Source organism: Phascolarctos cinereus, unplaced genomic scaffold (assembly GCF_003287225.1).
Source record: "Phascolarctos cinereus isolate Bilbo 61053 unplaced genomic scaffold, phaCin_HiC Scaffold_3;HRSCAF=262, whole genome shotgun sequence".
NCBI lineage: Eukaryota > Metazoa > Chordata > Mammalia > Diprotodontia > Phascolarctidae > Phascolarctos > Phascolarctos cinereus.
Genome location: NW_027555736.1, coordinates 221,531,183 through 221,547,572, shown reverse-complemented (window position 1 = coordinate 221,547,572; position 16,390 = coordinate 221,531,183). Strand labels below are relative to the sequence as shown.

The window sequence follows — 16,390 nt, the reverse complement described above, 5'->3', positions numbered from 1 at the left end:
ACACACATGGTCTTAAATGTTGCTGAGTCCTACAAAACTAGTCATACTAGGCTTCAGGGATGATTCCAGTGATGGAATGTAATTGTCTGTAGTCTTAGAGCAAATGTAGGTTACTCTGAGAGGCTCATCACTAGGATAGCCATAAGGCATTGATTGAACTTTCCAACTATGTCAGTCCTAGAAGAGAATGTACCAAGGTACAGAGGGATTATGATCTTTGTTAGTGGAGGTAGCACTCCCATTGACAAAAGTCACAGATCCTTGAAGTTTTGAGAACACTCAGCATTCTTATCAATGCTGTGATGAGTCTTCAAAGACTTCCTTTTTCTTTTCTTTTTTTTGTTAGTGCCTGCCTTTGTAATTCCTGTCTCATTTTTCCTGACTCAGGTTTGTCATAGATATATTATTCGCTTCCCACTTAATAGTATCTGCCTACCATCCATGTCCATTCACCTCATGGATACCAGAGGTGAAATACAGGCTATAGTATAACATGTCTGTTTTGAGAAATGACAGTGAGTTGTGAAGTTTTCTCAACATAATTTGCCCATTTTGATTTTTGTGGAACTCTTTATTATGGACAATATAACTAAAGGACATATTCCAGTCTGAGAATCTCCTTTATACCACAATACACCAAGTAAATGGCATTTTAGTTCCTGTGGCACCTCCAACAATTGTGATATCATTATCTTCTGCATCCCCCAGGGATGTAACCTAGCAATGCTCCCTGTAGTATACCTCTGAAGATACACACTCTGCAGGACCTTCTTCATGATCTCTCCTTCTGTTTCCCTTGAGATTCCCCACCTACTTAATTGCTAGGATTCAGGAAGCAAGACAAGTATGGATCTTTTAAAAAAGTTGGGAGGGGTGTGATAGAAGAAAAAATAAATCTCATAGCAAATATAGCTTTAGAATATCCTTGAGTAACCAGAGTTTTATCTTTTTAAAAAGATGGCAGAAATAGAAAAAAATCCATAGAAAGGCAAAGGAAATGAATTACAGGTAAAGGGGCAAGGAATCCCTGCTTGGGATGACAATAAAGGGAAGAATTATTTAGTTTGTTTGGGAAAAGAGCAAAAGATAGTCTGCTATATATCATAGCACCAGAAATAACGAATGACAAAATAGAAGGCTTCCTTCTCACTCTCCAAGTGGTAAGGGACTCTCTTAAATTAAAAGGCAGCCTGGTCAGAATAGTTGAAAAATGTTTGTTTGTTTGTTTGTTTTTTCTCTTTATCATTGAGTTAGACCGTGGCCCTAGATAGTTCATATTGTGCCAAAGGCAAATGGTTAGTGCTACCTTTTACAGATATCATTCATGTGAGTGAATAGGAAGAATTTTTATAACAGTCATATCAGCTACAAGTATTCCTTAATGTTCATGTTACGATTTACTAAATTTATTAAAATATGAACATTTGTCAGTTACATTTGGAAAGAGGCTCTTTTTCTCTGGTATGATTTAATCATTTGTAGCATGGAGATTTGGCAGCATTTGTCACCATGGCTAGCATTTTGTTAGATTTCTAAAAAGTCTTATTTCATGTGGTGGAGACCAAAAGTTCACTTTCAGACTGATGCCCTATTAGGACAGCTGAACTTTCTTCCATTCCTTTATCAATTTGTCTTATACTTTAAGTTGCTTGAGACAGATGGAAAGATGTGTTAATATGCCAAGGACCTTAGGGGAATGCCTTTAATGGGAATATTAATGGGCCATGTGTGTTTCTTGAATATCAGAAGTGAATGGGCTTTTGATGGTTATGAGTGACAGGATGAGGGAGAGACTATGGCATATTTGTCATGTGACAACAGACAGAAACAAGATTGTTTTCAGATCAATATGAAATTTGGCAAGCAGTTGCCAAACTATTTTTAATTTTTTCCTCTTTATTATGTGAACTTGACACAAGAAAAAAACAAACACTTTCCCACACAAAGAGAGAAAAGTGGAGTGTATATGAAACTGGGGATTTCTATCACATACTGCTTGTTTTTAAAAGGATATAACAAATTTAACGTTGTTAGTTCCAACATTGCCCTGCTTGTCTATATTCCCTTCCAACCTTCCTTCTGCTCTGTTCTGCATACTTTTAAAATGATTCATTGACCATTTTTCTTTTATTCTTTTTTTCTAGTAACTGTATCAATATCATTACTATCAATCTTCCTCATAACTCCCTAGTCTTCAACAAAAAGCCTCCCCCCACCACCACTTGTAACAAATAAGTATAGTCACACAAAGGAAATACTCACATTGGCCATGTCCAAAAATGTATTCTCTTTCTGCATCTTTAAGTCTATCACTTTTCTATCTATTGGTGAGACCCGTAATTCATCATTGTTCTTCTGGAGCCACGATTGTTCATTACATTGATCACAGTTTACTTCTTTCAAAGTTATTGTCCTTTGTAATGCTGTAGTCACTATACAAATTGTTCTCCTGGTTCTTCTCACTTCACTCTGGATCAATTTATGCAAGTTTCCACAGGTTTCTCTGAACCTATTTTTTTTCACAATTTCTTATAATGCAATAATATTTCATCACATTTACATGCCTTAATTTGTTCAGCTGTTGCTCAATTGATTCACGCACATTTTGTTTCTAGGTCTTTGATGCAGTAAAAAGAACTTCTATAAAGATTTTTTTTGCAAATATAAGTACTTTCTCTCTTTTTCAGTTTTCTGAGTCAAAATGCATATATAGTCTAGTGACTTTTTTTTAGTGGGGTTTACAATTCTAGATTGCTTTCCAGAATAGTTATATCAATTCACTGCTCCATCAACAGTATATTAGACTCTCCAGCAATTGTCATTTCCCTTTTTAGACATTTTTGCCAACCTGTGGGGTATAAGCTAGAACCCCAGAGTTGTTTCCCTAATTATTCATGATTTAGAGTGTTTTTCCATATGGTTGTTAATAGTTTGCCTTTCTTCTTTGAAAGTTCACATTTATAGGCTTTGAACAGTTGAGGAGCCAGGATAAAATTTAATGGAAATATCTAAGCACTTATTTCTAGCTTCTATACATTTCTGCCCATCATGAAACAGCTCTAGTAATTATTTTATAAGAAGTGTCAAAACAGGTCCTAGACTAGAATATAGATCTAATGAAGGGACAGATCATCATTGAAAACAAAAAGGGGCATCTTTAAAGGCTTCATCTAACTGGGATTTCCCAAATGCTATTGCTTTACAATACATTCATGAAACCACTGCATATGGCAGTGACTAGTACAGGGGTTCTTAACCTGATGCTAAGATTTCATTGAGTTTATGACCTTGAATGAAAAAAATAATTACATCTTTATTTTTCCTCTCTTCAAGGAAATTTAGTATTTCCTTTGATTACAAATTTAGGCAGCAGATGATCTTGATAAACGAACCATAGGCCTCACCAAATTGCCAACCATAAATGAACCATAGGCCATTCTCAAGCCCTCCCAAAACAAACAAAAAGTTGGGAACATCTAAAGTAGAAGGAAGAACCTCTACTGAAGCCTGGACGTGGACATCCTTTCTATAATCAGAAACACTAAGAGATGTCACACCAAGAGGTTTGATTCATTCTCTCAGCAATTCTATGTATTAAACATCCATTAGGCTTCAAGGAGGATATACAAAGGAAGATTAAGACATGGTCCCTGCCTTCAAGCAACTCATAGTTTAAGTAGTAAGTCCACATGTAAAACAATTAAAGGAAAACTCCTAGAAAACTTTTTGCATCATAATTTTGTGACATTGGGTGAGAGAGTTGTGCCTTTGGAGTAATGATTGACCTTTGAGAAGAGAAAGCACATTTTAAAAACAATGCTCTCCCAATATCCTCCTTTAAAGGCCTTCCTCTGGGATTCTGATCAGGTCAAAGAAAGGATAAATGCTCTGGGACTTGTATTTGTTTTGAAGTGATAGATGTAGGCCAAGGTGAAATCTAAAAGAGGACTGGCCTGTCCAGACACTGGAGTTCTTTGTTTTTTAGATCAGCAGTCCTTTACATACAAAGCATTGTTGACAATGTGAAAAAACTTGTGGTTAGAATTCTACTCCCTAGAAACATAACATCTGACAAACTTATAGACATAAAAAAGAGGGAGCACAAAAGGAAAATATCCTATTTTTTTTTTACCTCCTTAATGCCCACCATGGTCTCTTTTGGAGGGGGAAGCCAAATTAAGAAAGGGAATTATCAGGTTTTCCTACAGCCCCAAAGAAGTGTTTTTTTAAATTTTTTTTTTATGTTCTATAGAAGCAACTAGGTGGTTCAAGGAAGGCTGGACTAGAGTCAGAAATACTTGAGTTCAAATCCAGTTTCAGACAATTACTAAATGTACGACCTTGGATAAGTCACTAAATCTCTGTCTGTCTCAGTTTCTTCAATTGTAAAATGAGGACAATAATAGTACCTTCCTCAAAGAGATATTGTGGGGATCAAATAAAGCAATATATTGGTACAGTGCTTAGCATGGTACCTGATATATAGTAGGCACTTAATAAATGTTTGTTCTTTTCCCTTTCCTAAGTGGTTGAACTCCCCATCTTCTATTTGGTAAAGTGTGAGTTGTGTCTTCTCCTCTACTCCATAGCCAGAGTGGATGAGTATTGGGAAGGGATGAATATTGGGAGGGGGAAGTGGAAGAAGCGAAGATCTATAGCCAATACAAAGCATAGTTATCTAAAACCTATACTATAATAATGATTGATTTAATCTATAATTTTAGACAAGTGATAACAGTAATAATTGAAATTTATATAGCCCCTTAATTTTGCAAAATATTTTGTAAACCTTATTACATTTGATTTTCACAACAGCCCTAAGAAATAGGGTTTATAAGCATTATTATCCTCATTTTGCAAATGAAGAAACTAAGGTTAATTAATTTGCCCCATGCAACACAATTAATAAATGTCAAAGGTAGGGTTTGAACTCAAATCTTTTCAAGACCTAGCCCTCTATCCAGTATGTTACTATACTTTGATCCAATTTCATCCCATACCATGGTTTTAAAAAGATGAAGAGCCTTTAAAGCTGTAAGCAAGATAAAAAGGTACTATATAAAGCCAATGCATAATTAAGCATCTTTTAACAAAGAAGTTTGCTTATTTACAGCTCAAGAATATTATCTTTCCTATATGTTAATGGAACTGATTGATCTGCCATCAATAAAGAACTCTCTTAGGCTTTCCAACCTACAGTGAATGGTTGGCACCAATCCTCCCTTTCTTGCAAGAATAGTAATAGCACCTAGGATCAAAGGGCCATAGGTCAAGAATTGGGAGGAAACTTTGAAGTCATTTAGAATCATAGATCATGGACATAGAGCTGGAAGAAACCTTTCACAATCAGTCTAGAGTTTCTTTATTTATGATCCATGAAGAAATTTCAGAGTCTATGAATATGAATGGGAAAAATTACATCTTTATTTTCATAAACCTCTAACTGAAATTTAGCATTTTGGTTATTTAAAAATATATTAATAAATCTATATAGGCTTCTAGACAACCAAAAAGGTTCAGGGCACACACAAAATGTGCTGAGAACCCTTGATTTTAGACATTTTGCAGGTCAGGCACATAAGGCCCCCCAAAATGAAGCGACTTGTCCAAGGACACACCGGTAATAGTGGAAGGGGTAGGTTTTGAACCCAGGTCATCTGATTCAAAAGACAGTGTCCTTGCCACTGGAACATCCTACCTCTTACCACTATTCTAATCACCTCTCTTCCTTCTCAGAGTCATCCCGTCCTTTTTCACAGTTCATCCAGGAACTAGTGCTCTCCATTTTGCTCTCTGGACATCCCACATTATTGTCTACCAACTCTCCTAAGTCTTTGAAATTCTCATCACATTTTTTTCTATCCCATTTGCTCTGTTTTGTAAAAAAGCATGGCCCTATGTTGTAAATACCAGTAATCCTCCCCACTTGTCTTAGCACCCCTAATTCCCAGGGACAAAGTGAGGGGTAGGCATAATCCTTGCTCATTGTTTCCACTGCCAGACTATTATTCCTATCTGGCTAAGCTAATTGGTCCGCACAGAGATAATCTCTCAATTCATTCATGTCATATGAATGAGACAAGTCCAAAATATGATAGAGCTATTAGAATTTATTTCTTCATATCACTTAATGTTATGGTAGAAAGGCTTTAGATAAAAAAATGCATCAAAGCAGAGGGATGTATTAAATTGGGTTGTGGTTCAGTAAAACCACTTAAAAGTTTGTTGCTAGGAATTCTGGCATTTATTTCTAATTTTCCTGAATTGCTGGGCAATTTTAGATAAGTCACTTAACTTCTCTGAGTTGTGATCTCCATTGATGAAATGTAGGTGATAAAACCTTCATGGGAGAAGGGAAGAAAGAAAGACAGAAAGAAAGAAAGACAGAAAGAAAGAAAGAAAGAAAGAAAGAAAGAAAGAAAGAAAGAAAGAAAGAAAGAAAGAGAAAGAAAAAGAAAGGAAGGAAGGAAGGAAGAAAGAAATTAAGGAAAGAAGAACTTGTAAGCTAATATTTTTAAGTTTGAATTTCAAAGATGAAAAAGTGATATATAGGAATATAAAATATAATTATTACCCTTTATCAGTAAAGAAGTCATACTATACAATTGGGCAGAATCTGGAGATGAATCCATAGAGGGAAGATTCTAAGATACTTAGAATTAAGAAAATAAATCCTTACTGTCAATATAGTCTCTGTCAGTGCAGCTGAGAGTGGCAGATAGATTTTCTTTTCCACTAGATTTACTTTCTGATATCCAGGTTTATCACTCAGGCAAAGACTATTCATCACCTCTTTCCTGTCAATAACCCAACCTCAAGCTTATGGGTTCTGTGTTTATTATTCCTTCTTTAAAGACAACTGCAACTCTTTCACTTTTGCTGAGGAGAAAGGAACAAAAACAGGAAGGAAAGATGGATGAAGAAAGGAATGATAAAACTTAGCAAAATGATCATAAGTGAGAACTGAATGACAGTTTTAATCTACCCTTAGTCTTATAATGTTCAACATTTTTATGAGTGCCTTGGGTGAAGACACAGACAGCACTCTTATCAAATTTTTAGATGACAGTAAGCAGGAAGGGTTAGCTGACATGCTGGATGACAGAATCAACATCTCAAAATATCTCAACAAGCTAGAATGATGTTTGAGCTAAAAAGAAGAAATTTAATAGGGATAAGTAGGAAGATTCTATGCTCAGGTTAAAAAAGATCCACCGTATAAGAACAGGGGAAGGTGTTGTTAGACGGCATTTGAAAAAGATCATGAAGTTCTAGCTCAAGATGAATCAATAGTATGACGATGATGCAGAGGATAGAGTCCTGGGCTTGAAGTCAGGAAGACCTAAGTTCAAATCCAGCTTCAGACACTTACGAGCTATGCAACCTTGGGCAAATTACTTAACCTCTGTTTGCCTTGGTGTCCTCAACTATAAAACAGGGATAATAATAGCATCTCCCTCTGGGGGTTGTTGTGAAGATCGACTGAGATAGTACTTGTAAAGCACTTAGCACAGTGCCTGGCACATAAATAGGCTCTTTGTAAATGTTAGTTCTTATTATTATCTTTGTTGTTGTTAAGTAAGCTAATTGAATCTCAGCTTGTATTAATAGAAACAAAATTAGTGTCCTGAAGAAGGAGGTGATAGTCTCTATTCAGATTAGTTCTGAAGTATTGTGATCAGTTTTGGGTATCAATTTTAGAAACAGCATTAAGTGGCTAGAGAATAATGAGCCTGACAATTAATATGGCAATGGAACTTGTCAACTCCAGAGTTCAGTCTAAGAAAGACAAACAGAATTAGGTTGTGCGGGCACTTTATTTCTCTCAAGCTGGCAGCATGCATGTGGAACTGCAGGTGGAACTGAGCCCACTTTCTGGATAGGCTGTCCAGAACATAAAGGCAAAAACTAGGGTGGGACAAGCTGGGTGGGAATGGCTGTGTCGTGGCCCCATTAAGTATTGCCATAGTTCCTCCTCTGGTTTGGTTTACATTCCACCCACCTCCACCAAGGGGTCATTTCACAGAAGTCACAAGATGCCCCAGCGTACACAGAACAAGGAAGATGATCAGGATGTACCATCCCCAGAGTTCTGTTGTGGTGGACAAGGCAGCATAATGCTCCTTGCTGCCATAGAGTTCTGGTTAGGCGTTAAAGCACTGCCAGGGAAAACAAGGTTTAAAGGGCAGAGCCTTCTTCTTCCTCAGAGTGAAAAGGGGTGTTTTAGTAGCCCTTGTCTGCCATGTTTTCCCAAATCCAAGGATGAATCGAAGAAACTGGGAATGTTGAGATTAGAGACCAGAATAGTGAAAGTGATTTTCTTCTTGTTCTGCAATCTTGGCTCCTGGAACTTCCTCTTTTTTAATTTTGAGTTCCACATTCTCTCTCTCCCTCAGATACCTTCCCATAGTTACTGAGAAGGCAAACAATATGATAGCTGTCATACTTGTAAAATCTCACAAAATATATTTCCATATTTGTCATATCTCCAAAGAAGCAAAAAAAAATACAGTGAGAAAATTATAATTCTGTTTGCACTCAGAGTTCATCAGTTCTCTCTCTGGAGATGAATAGCATTTTTCACCATGAGTCTTTTGGAACTGTCTTGGATCACTGTATTGAACAGAGTACCCAAGTCCATCACAGTTGATCATCATTTCAACATTGCTGTTACTGTGTACAATGATCTCCCAGTTCTTCTCACTTCATTTTATATGACTTTATATAGCTCTTGCCATGTTTTTTTTTTCTGAAACTCCTCTCCTTCATTTTTTCTTCAATTTTTTTATTCTTTTGATTTTGTCTAATTCTTGATGTCTCATAGAGTCATTAGCTTCTGCTTGCCCAATTCTATTTTTTCGTGAATTGTTTTCTTCAGTTAGCTTTTTTACCTCCTTTACTATTTAACCAATCCTAATTTTTAAGGAGTTCTTTTCTTTTTCCATTTTGTCAATTGTATTTTTAAAGGAATTGTTCAGTTTTTCTTCTCTCTCTCTAATTTGACTTTTAATTCCTTCTTGAGCTCTTCCAAGAAGACTTTTTGGGCTTGAGAACAGACTTGAGGAAAGGATTAGGAGATTCAGCTATTTTGGAGTGATTGAAGGGCTGTCCTGTGGAAGAAGGGATTCTAGCTCAAGTAAAGTTTAGACAAGTTGGCCTCTGAGTCATCCAACTAAGATTCCATAATTTGAACCTTATTAGACAACTGGTATTTTGTGGGATTGCTTAATGAAGAGAAGCTTTTATTTCAAAATAGGAGTTTTCTTCTTCATCTTCTAAATTTCTGGTGTTATTATTACATGGCATTTGTTGCCATAACCCATCTAGAGAGTGAACCCCCATCTCAAAAACAAAATGCAGAAATAATTTTACTTATATACTAGACTGTCTCAGGAAAATTTATTTGCTTCTTTTATGGTCTTTTATACATGGCCAGAGGGCAGCTAGATGGCACAGTGGATAGAACGCTGGACCTAGAGTCAGGAAGGCTTGTGTTCAAATGTGAGCTCAGACACTTAATAACTGTGTGACCCTGGGCAAGTCACTTAACCTTGTTTGCTTCAATTTCCTCTTCTATAAAATGAGATGGAGAAGGAAATGGCAAACCACTCTGGCATCTTTTGCCAAGAAAACTCCAAATGGGGTCACAAAGAATTGGACACAACTGAAATGATTGAACAACATATACATGCCCAAGCTCCATTCTAGATACCATATACTTTTTTCTAAATAAACACTAAAGATCCAGGTACATGAAAACTATGCCCACCTCTATGGAAATGTGGTTGTTATTGTTATTTGTCCTTCATTCTCAAATAGGACCAATGACATTATGAAAGTGATGTCTTGACTGCACACAAATTGGATTTAAGTGAGGCAGAACTGTGCGAAGTTGTCAGCCTCATTCTTTCCTCCAGAGGCATCAAAGCCCAGTGGCAAGACAAAAGTAAAGAGGACTGACTATGTCCATGAATGCAGTGAGTGACCTTGGCCTTTCTAAATTAAGGTCTTTCACAGGTCCAGTTTCTCGAGGCAACCTTGTTCAATGAGTAAAAGCAAGGTAAAAATTGAGACAAAAGATGGCCTAATTTACCATCACAAAAATATCGGTTTGGGAGGGGAAGACCCTAGAAATTTCTGGTCAAAACAAAAATAATTGCTATTTATACTCATTCTACCATCAAAACCTAAACAATGAGTCACAGAGGCTTGGGCTGGGGGCTGTTACTGGCCATTCACTGAGAGCCAGAGTGATTTGAGTTTAAAGGGGTAGTCAAGTAGCCCTGTTTGAAATACAATGGCATTTTTTAAGTCTGGTTTTTCTAGATCTATATTTCAAAAAATCATAAATGAAAACTGTACCTGAGTTATACTTTCCATTCATTCCCTCAACAATTTATGGGAGATCACGCTGATCATTTGATTGTTAAAGTCTAGTGTTGGTCAAGTGTTTATCTATTCACCTTTGAAAAATGATGAGCTATGGATCTTACAAACAGCTTGTGATGTGCTCAAAGTTACAAAACATTTGGCTTCAAAGCCAACCCTCAAGTTTCCATTTGTGCATTTAGCTCATTGAGTCATCTTGCCTGAAGCAAATTTGCTTTTAGAAAGGAAAGGACCAATTGACTGGATAGCTTAATCTAAATAGTTATATGAAGAATGCTGTTTGAAGTGTTTTGTGATCTAGGTATTTTTAGTAAGTTTTTTCTCCTATGTTTAGGTCTGAAGAGAAAGGTCACTTTCTTGCCTGAAAAAAAAAAGTATTAAGCAGAAATATAGCAGAGTAGTCAAAGGGATCCAGGACTTGCTAGACATGAATTCTTAAGTGCCATAAGTAAGATGGACCAGAAGACAGGTTCAGCAAGGTCAACCAAGGTGGGGAAGAGCAAGCAAATCCCATAAATCCAGTTAGGGAAGGGATCAAGTGTGAGATCAGCAGTAATAGAAAGTACTAGGCCAGAGGTCTGAAGATCTGGGTTGTAATCCTGACTCTATCAGACATGAACTAGCTCAGTAACCTTTGACAGATCCTAGTCTCTCTGAGAATCTTCTTCCTCAATTAGAAAATGAGGGAATTGAACTCCAAGGTCTCTTAAAACTATAGAATATCATGATCAAGGAGATAAAGATTCTAGGAAGGTTAATATCTTATAAATGGGTCTAAGTAATAGACATAGGGCACCTAAAGAGAGATTAGAACTTGCTTTGGGCAGCTTGATGGTAGCATGGACAGAATACAGGGATTGGAATCAAGAAGACCTGAGTTTAAATCCAGCCTCATATACTAACTGGCTGTGTGATCCTGAACAGGTCACTTAACCTCCCTCAGCCTCAGTTTCCCTATCTATAAAGTGAGAGATTGAAATGTGATGGCCTCTAATGTCCTCTCTAGCTGTAAATCTATGATTCTATGCATCAGAGTTTTTCTCAGATGAGTGACTTTAGATATAATTCTTGTTCATAGCTAGAACAGGCTAGAGTCTGAAGAATAAAGGTGATGGGAAGCCAGACAATGCCTGTCAAAAGGGGATATAATGATTCAGGAAACCAAGTGTTCCCTAACAAAAGGGGGATAAGTAGCAAAAATGAAAGAATTGAGGAAGACAAGAACTGCAAAAAGTGTTGTCTTCCACTGGTGTGGTGAGGACAGCTATTGGCAATCATCACAAAAGAAAGCAATATTTTGCATGAATGGGATTTGGTGACAAATGCAATACTAATGAAATGTTGGATATGATGTCTTTATTACCCTGTCTCTGAATGCCTTCTCTGTCTTTCTTTCTCTCTGTTTTTTTTTTCCGCATGTTTATTTCCCAACACACCAGGATTATGGTGCCATCTAAAAGAGTAATAGAGGAACCTGGGGTGCAGCTCTTGCTATCTTCCTGTCCATCTTGGTTCTGATTTGAACAAATGAGAGCATTTAGCCCCAGCCCTGGGGGAAATGGAGGAGTGACTGAATTTTGTTCAGGAACCACTTGCTGTGAATAAGTCTAGCAAAAAGAGAGATGGAGAACATTAAGCTATGGGAAAGGGGTAAGGGGAGAGGTATTGTTTTGCTAATTCACCCCTGAGGGAAAATGCCAGTGTTTCCGGTCATAGCTGAGTGCATATCTCATAAAAAATGCACCAGCGCATTGCTGGCATCTCCATATCAGCATCAGTGATGGTGGTAGAAGGAGACAGCTGATGCTATTCCCTGAGTACCCAGGTAACAGTCCCACCTTTGCTTCTCTTAGTTCCATGTTACAGCAGCTCAGTTCTTTGGAGAAAAAGATGATTCCAAGGGTGGAACTGGAGCTTTCTTTCCTCCACTGGAGCTCGGCTGGGTCTCTCTGGAGCCTCTGAACATCTGGCATGCCAGGGCTAAATTGGCATTGCACACTTATATGACTTGGCACTGTATGAAGAGGCCTATTCCAATACTATTCTATTTGCCATTCAGTGCCCCAGGAAAGTGGAATAAAAAAAAAAAGACCGTGGAACAAACTTGACTGTCTCACTCTTATACTCAGGTTTCTAGGGGACAGACTGAGCTTAGGAGATCCAATTTATATGAAACAAAGAGACTGGGAATCTGCATCTAAACTGCATTGTCAACATTTTTTAAAAAATTCTAGTTAAATCTGATAAGTGATGTAGATGATTAAAACCCTCTTGGATTATTAAATTATGAATCTGGAACTGGAAGTGGCCTTTAGAGGCCAGAAACACAATCAAAGCACCTACATTGTGATAGAGTCTGGGAATTCAAAACAAAAATGAAAGTCTCTACTGCCAGGGAACTTACATCCTATTGGAGGGAGACAACATTTATATCTAGAAATATATCTAGATAGAAGGGAGAGCAGATTAGGGGAATGGGTATTTAGAATGCATGCCATCTTGGGGTGGGGGGAGGGGCGAGATAGGGAGAAAATTTGGAACTCAAAATCTTGTGGAAGTGAATGTTGAAAACTAAAAATAAATAAATTTTAAAAATAGAAATATATGTATAATCTGTCCTAGGGATTGCCACTGTGATTTCAGTGGTTTGGGGAGCTTTTGGGAGGAGGAGGCTCCTATCAATGCAAGTGCAGTGCCTTCTCTAGCACTGACTTGCCCAGGGTCACAAAATGTAACAGAGCAAGGCTTAAACCTAGGGCTTCTTGGTTCTGAGGCTAGGTCTCTTATCTGTGAAGCCACAATGTTTCTAGGGAAATTAGTTTGAGCAAATCACTCATAGCTGGGGAAATCAGGAGAGATACACTACAGGAAGTGGCATCCAAGCAGAGGATTGGAGGAATCTATGAATTACAAGACTCAAAGGAGGGGAGGGAGTGCATTCCAGGCATGAGAGATGGTTAATCTAAAGGCAGTATAATCCAGTGTTCTCATTTTACGCTTGAAGAAACTGAGACCCAGGGAGGTTAAGTCACATGCCCAAGGTCATAAATGTAGTGGTACCAAAGGTGATGTTTGAACCCAGATTCGTAGACTGGTCCAGAGAAAGTGAGTGTCCTTTCAATCCTACCGGAAAAATCTCAAATAACTTGTTTCACTCTGTAATCGCTCCCCAAACATAAAATAATAAGGCATATTCAGGCATACACAGGGTCACTCACTCATGGCTGGGTCTATGTATCATTAGTGAGTACCTTTGTGCTACCTTGGTAGCCTAAAGGCCTACCACTGAATAATTCTTTTTATCAGATTATTAAAATTAGAATTTTAGGGCTAACAGGAGCCTTAGAGATTATCTAGCTTAACTCCATCATTTTATGGGTAAGAAAGTATAAACTGAGAGAGTTTCAATATAGAGTTAGGTCAAGAACTCAAGTCCCTCATCTCCAGCTACAGGGATCTTTGTACCATATCCGGCATTATGTGTATTTCAAAATAAAAAGCTTCTGGAGAAATATGGTATTTGGAAAATATGACAGTTTACCTAAGCAACACAAGTTAAAGTTGCTATGACACATAGTATTATATCTATAGATGTAGGTATACGTAACATATAGATTACATGTACATATAAACACAATTTTATATCTATCATCCATCTATTAATCAACTTACTTTTCCTAGTTGACAGAAGGGGCTCCAAAAGAAAGAGAAATAGGAAAAGCTAGTTTTGAAGAAGGGAGCAGAATAGGAAGGTTAAAGTCATAGGGCTGGGGAACCTGCCATCTCTAGGCCACATGGGGCCATCTAGGTACTCAAGTGCCTAGAGGGATTCAGTCAAAGGTCTGCCCTTGAGGACTGAGAGGGCTACATGTGGTCTCAAAGCTCTGGAAGCTCACAGGTTGGAAAGGAAAATGAAACAATATAGTGAGGTATGTTAGGCTAGGTTGCTCAGTGGATAGAAGGCTGGACTTGAGTCAGGAAGACCTAAGTTCAAATCTCAGATCAGAAATTTATTAGCATGATCTTGGGCAAGTCATTTAGCCTCCCTTGGACTCAATTTCCCTACCTGTTAAAAGGAGATGATAATAATATCATCAATCTCCCAAGGTTGTTAGGATAAAATGAGATAATATTTGTAAAGCACTCTTAAACTTGAAAGGGCTGTAAAATGCTACCTGATTATTAAGATGCTCTTTTTACAAAGGAGAAAACTGAGACACAGAGAGTTTGAATGTCTTGCTAATAGCCGTATTTGTAGCATCAGAGTCAGAACTTAAACTCTGGTCTCCTAAGCTGAACTGAAGTGCCATGACCACTGCACTGAACTGCTTCGCATCATATGACATGTCCAAGTCTGACCACTTCCTGACTTGTACCTATTATCGCTAGTCTAGGCTTTGGCTGAAAGAACATACCAGGTCATTAATCCATAAAGCCATGAGACAGACAGACAGACAGACAGACAGACAGATAGATAGACAGACAGACTGAAAAATAGATAGATAGATGGATCCATAGGAAGATAGACGGATAGATAGATGTATGTATATATGTATGTATATGTGTGTATATACATATATATAGTATGTACTATACTATATACTATACTGTACTATACTGTACTATACTGTACTATACTATACTATCACAACATTATGGATGTTGCAGCAGAATGGGACAATACTGAATACTTTGCAAGGGACAATACTCTTAGAATTTGTCCCCATGCTGGAGGGAAAGAAAAACTAAAATGTCAGCTCATGCTTAAATCAGCTAAAGATTACAGACTTGAGAGAAGATGCAGCAAATGGTTTAGGGTGTCTTTGGCCTGGGATATGCTGGAGCCAGCTCCCACTAGCTGGCAAGAACAGATTGTTAAATTTTCAGTGTAAGTCTTGGGAATTTTCAAATTTATACCTTGGGAATTGGCAAATGCTATGAATTAAGGCTGGATTTACTGTTTTGTTGATTGCCTAGACTTATGAAAATGTTGGAGAAAATATTAGTATTAATAATTGAGCTCAAACTTTAAAGTGTGTGATATATACATGAGCCATGAGCTGGTTGTTAAATATTTACCAGCACACCTCTGCTTCAGCTCCATATTAAACTTTGCAAAATTCAAATTCCCTGAGATCTCTGTTCCTGTTCCCAAACAGGCCTACATTTTTCATAAGAAGTTCGATGTGAAGTTGGCTTTTAGTGTTTAATGTTTGCTTTTCAGTATACAGATTTGTTAAAAGGCATCTAAGGGAATTGGTTAGTGGTAAAGGCTTATTAGTGTGCCACTAATGAGTGTGGGAAGATGGCACAAACCAGAGCTCAGGGAATGCTGTCAGTTTGTTGCCATCCTAATGAGAGGGGAGAAGCAGAAGTCCTTTATTCCACAGTGGAAGTTACCAAATTGTCCACTGACTGTTCAGAGAACCTAAGCAGGTGATCCCCGCGGAGAATGATTTAAAGCTAGGTTTGAGGCACCTTAGTAAGTCGTTGGCAAGGAAAAAGTTTGCAGTATTGCTGCTCAGATTTTTTTGGCTGATGGTGGACAAATGTAAATGGAATATTGTTGTGCTATAACAAATGACAGGTATTAAAATTAAGAAATATGAGGAGACTCAGATGAACTGAAGCAGGACAAAGAAAGCAGAATCAAGAAAACATCTTCCACAAGTACTGCAATAATGTAAATAAAAATAATGTTGAAATGTAGCTGAACTGATTGATCACAAAAACACAGTAAAGATTTTGTTACATAAGAGATATAACATACCTCCCTACTCTGGATAGAGAGTTGGGGGACAATGGATGTGGAATATAGCAGAAGTTGTCAGATGTAGTTGTTTTGTCAAATGTACTTAACTTATTTGTTACAAGAGAGGGTTCAACAGGAGTGGTGAGATTGGGAATAAATCTAGAAATTACTATTTTTAATGCATTTTGAAATAGAAAAATCATGCAAAAATAACTTTTAGAAAAATAACTATTTAGAAATTACTAAATT

General features: G+C 37.4%; 1 protein-coding gene across 7 annotated transcripts in view; it reads left to right on the top strand.

Annotated features, from left to right (window-relative positions):
• NRXN3 (neurexin 3) overlaps nucleotides 1-16,390 on the top strand; it is a 2,091,311-nt gene that overhangs the window by 1,677,898 nt on the left and 397,023 nt on the right. The gene's annotated exons all lie outside the window — the stretch shown is intronic.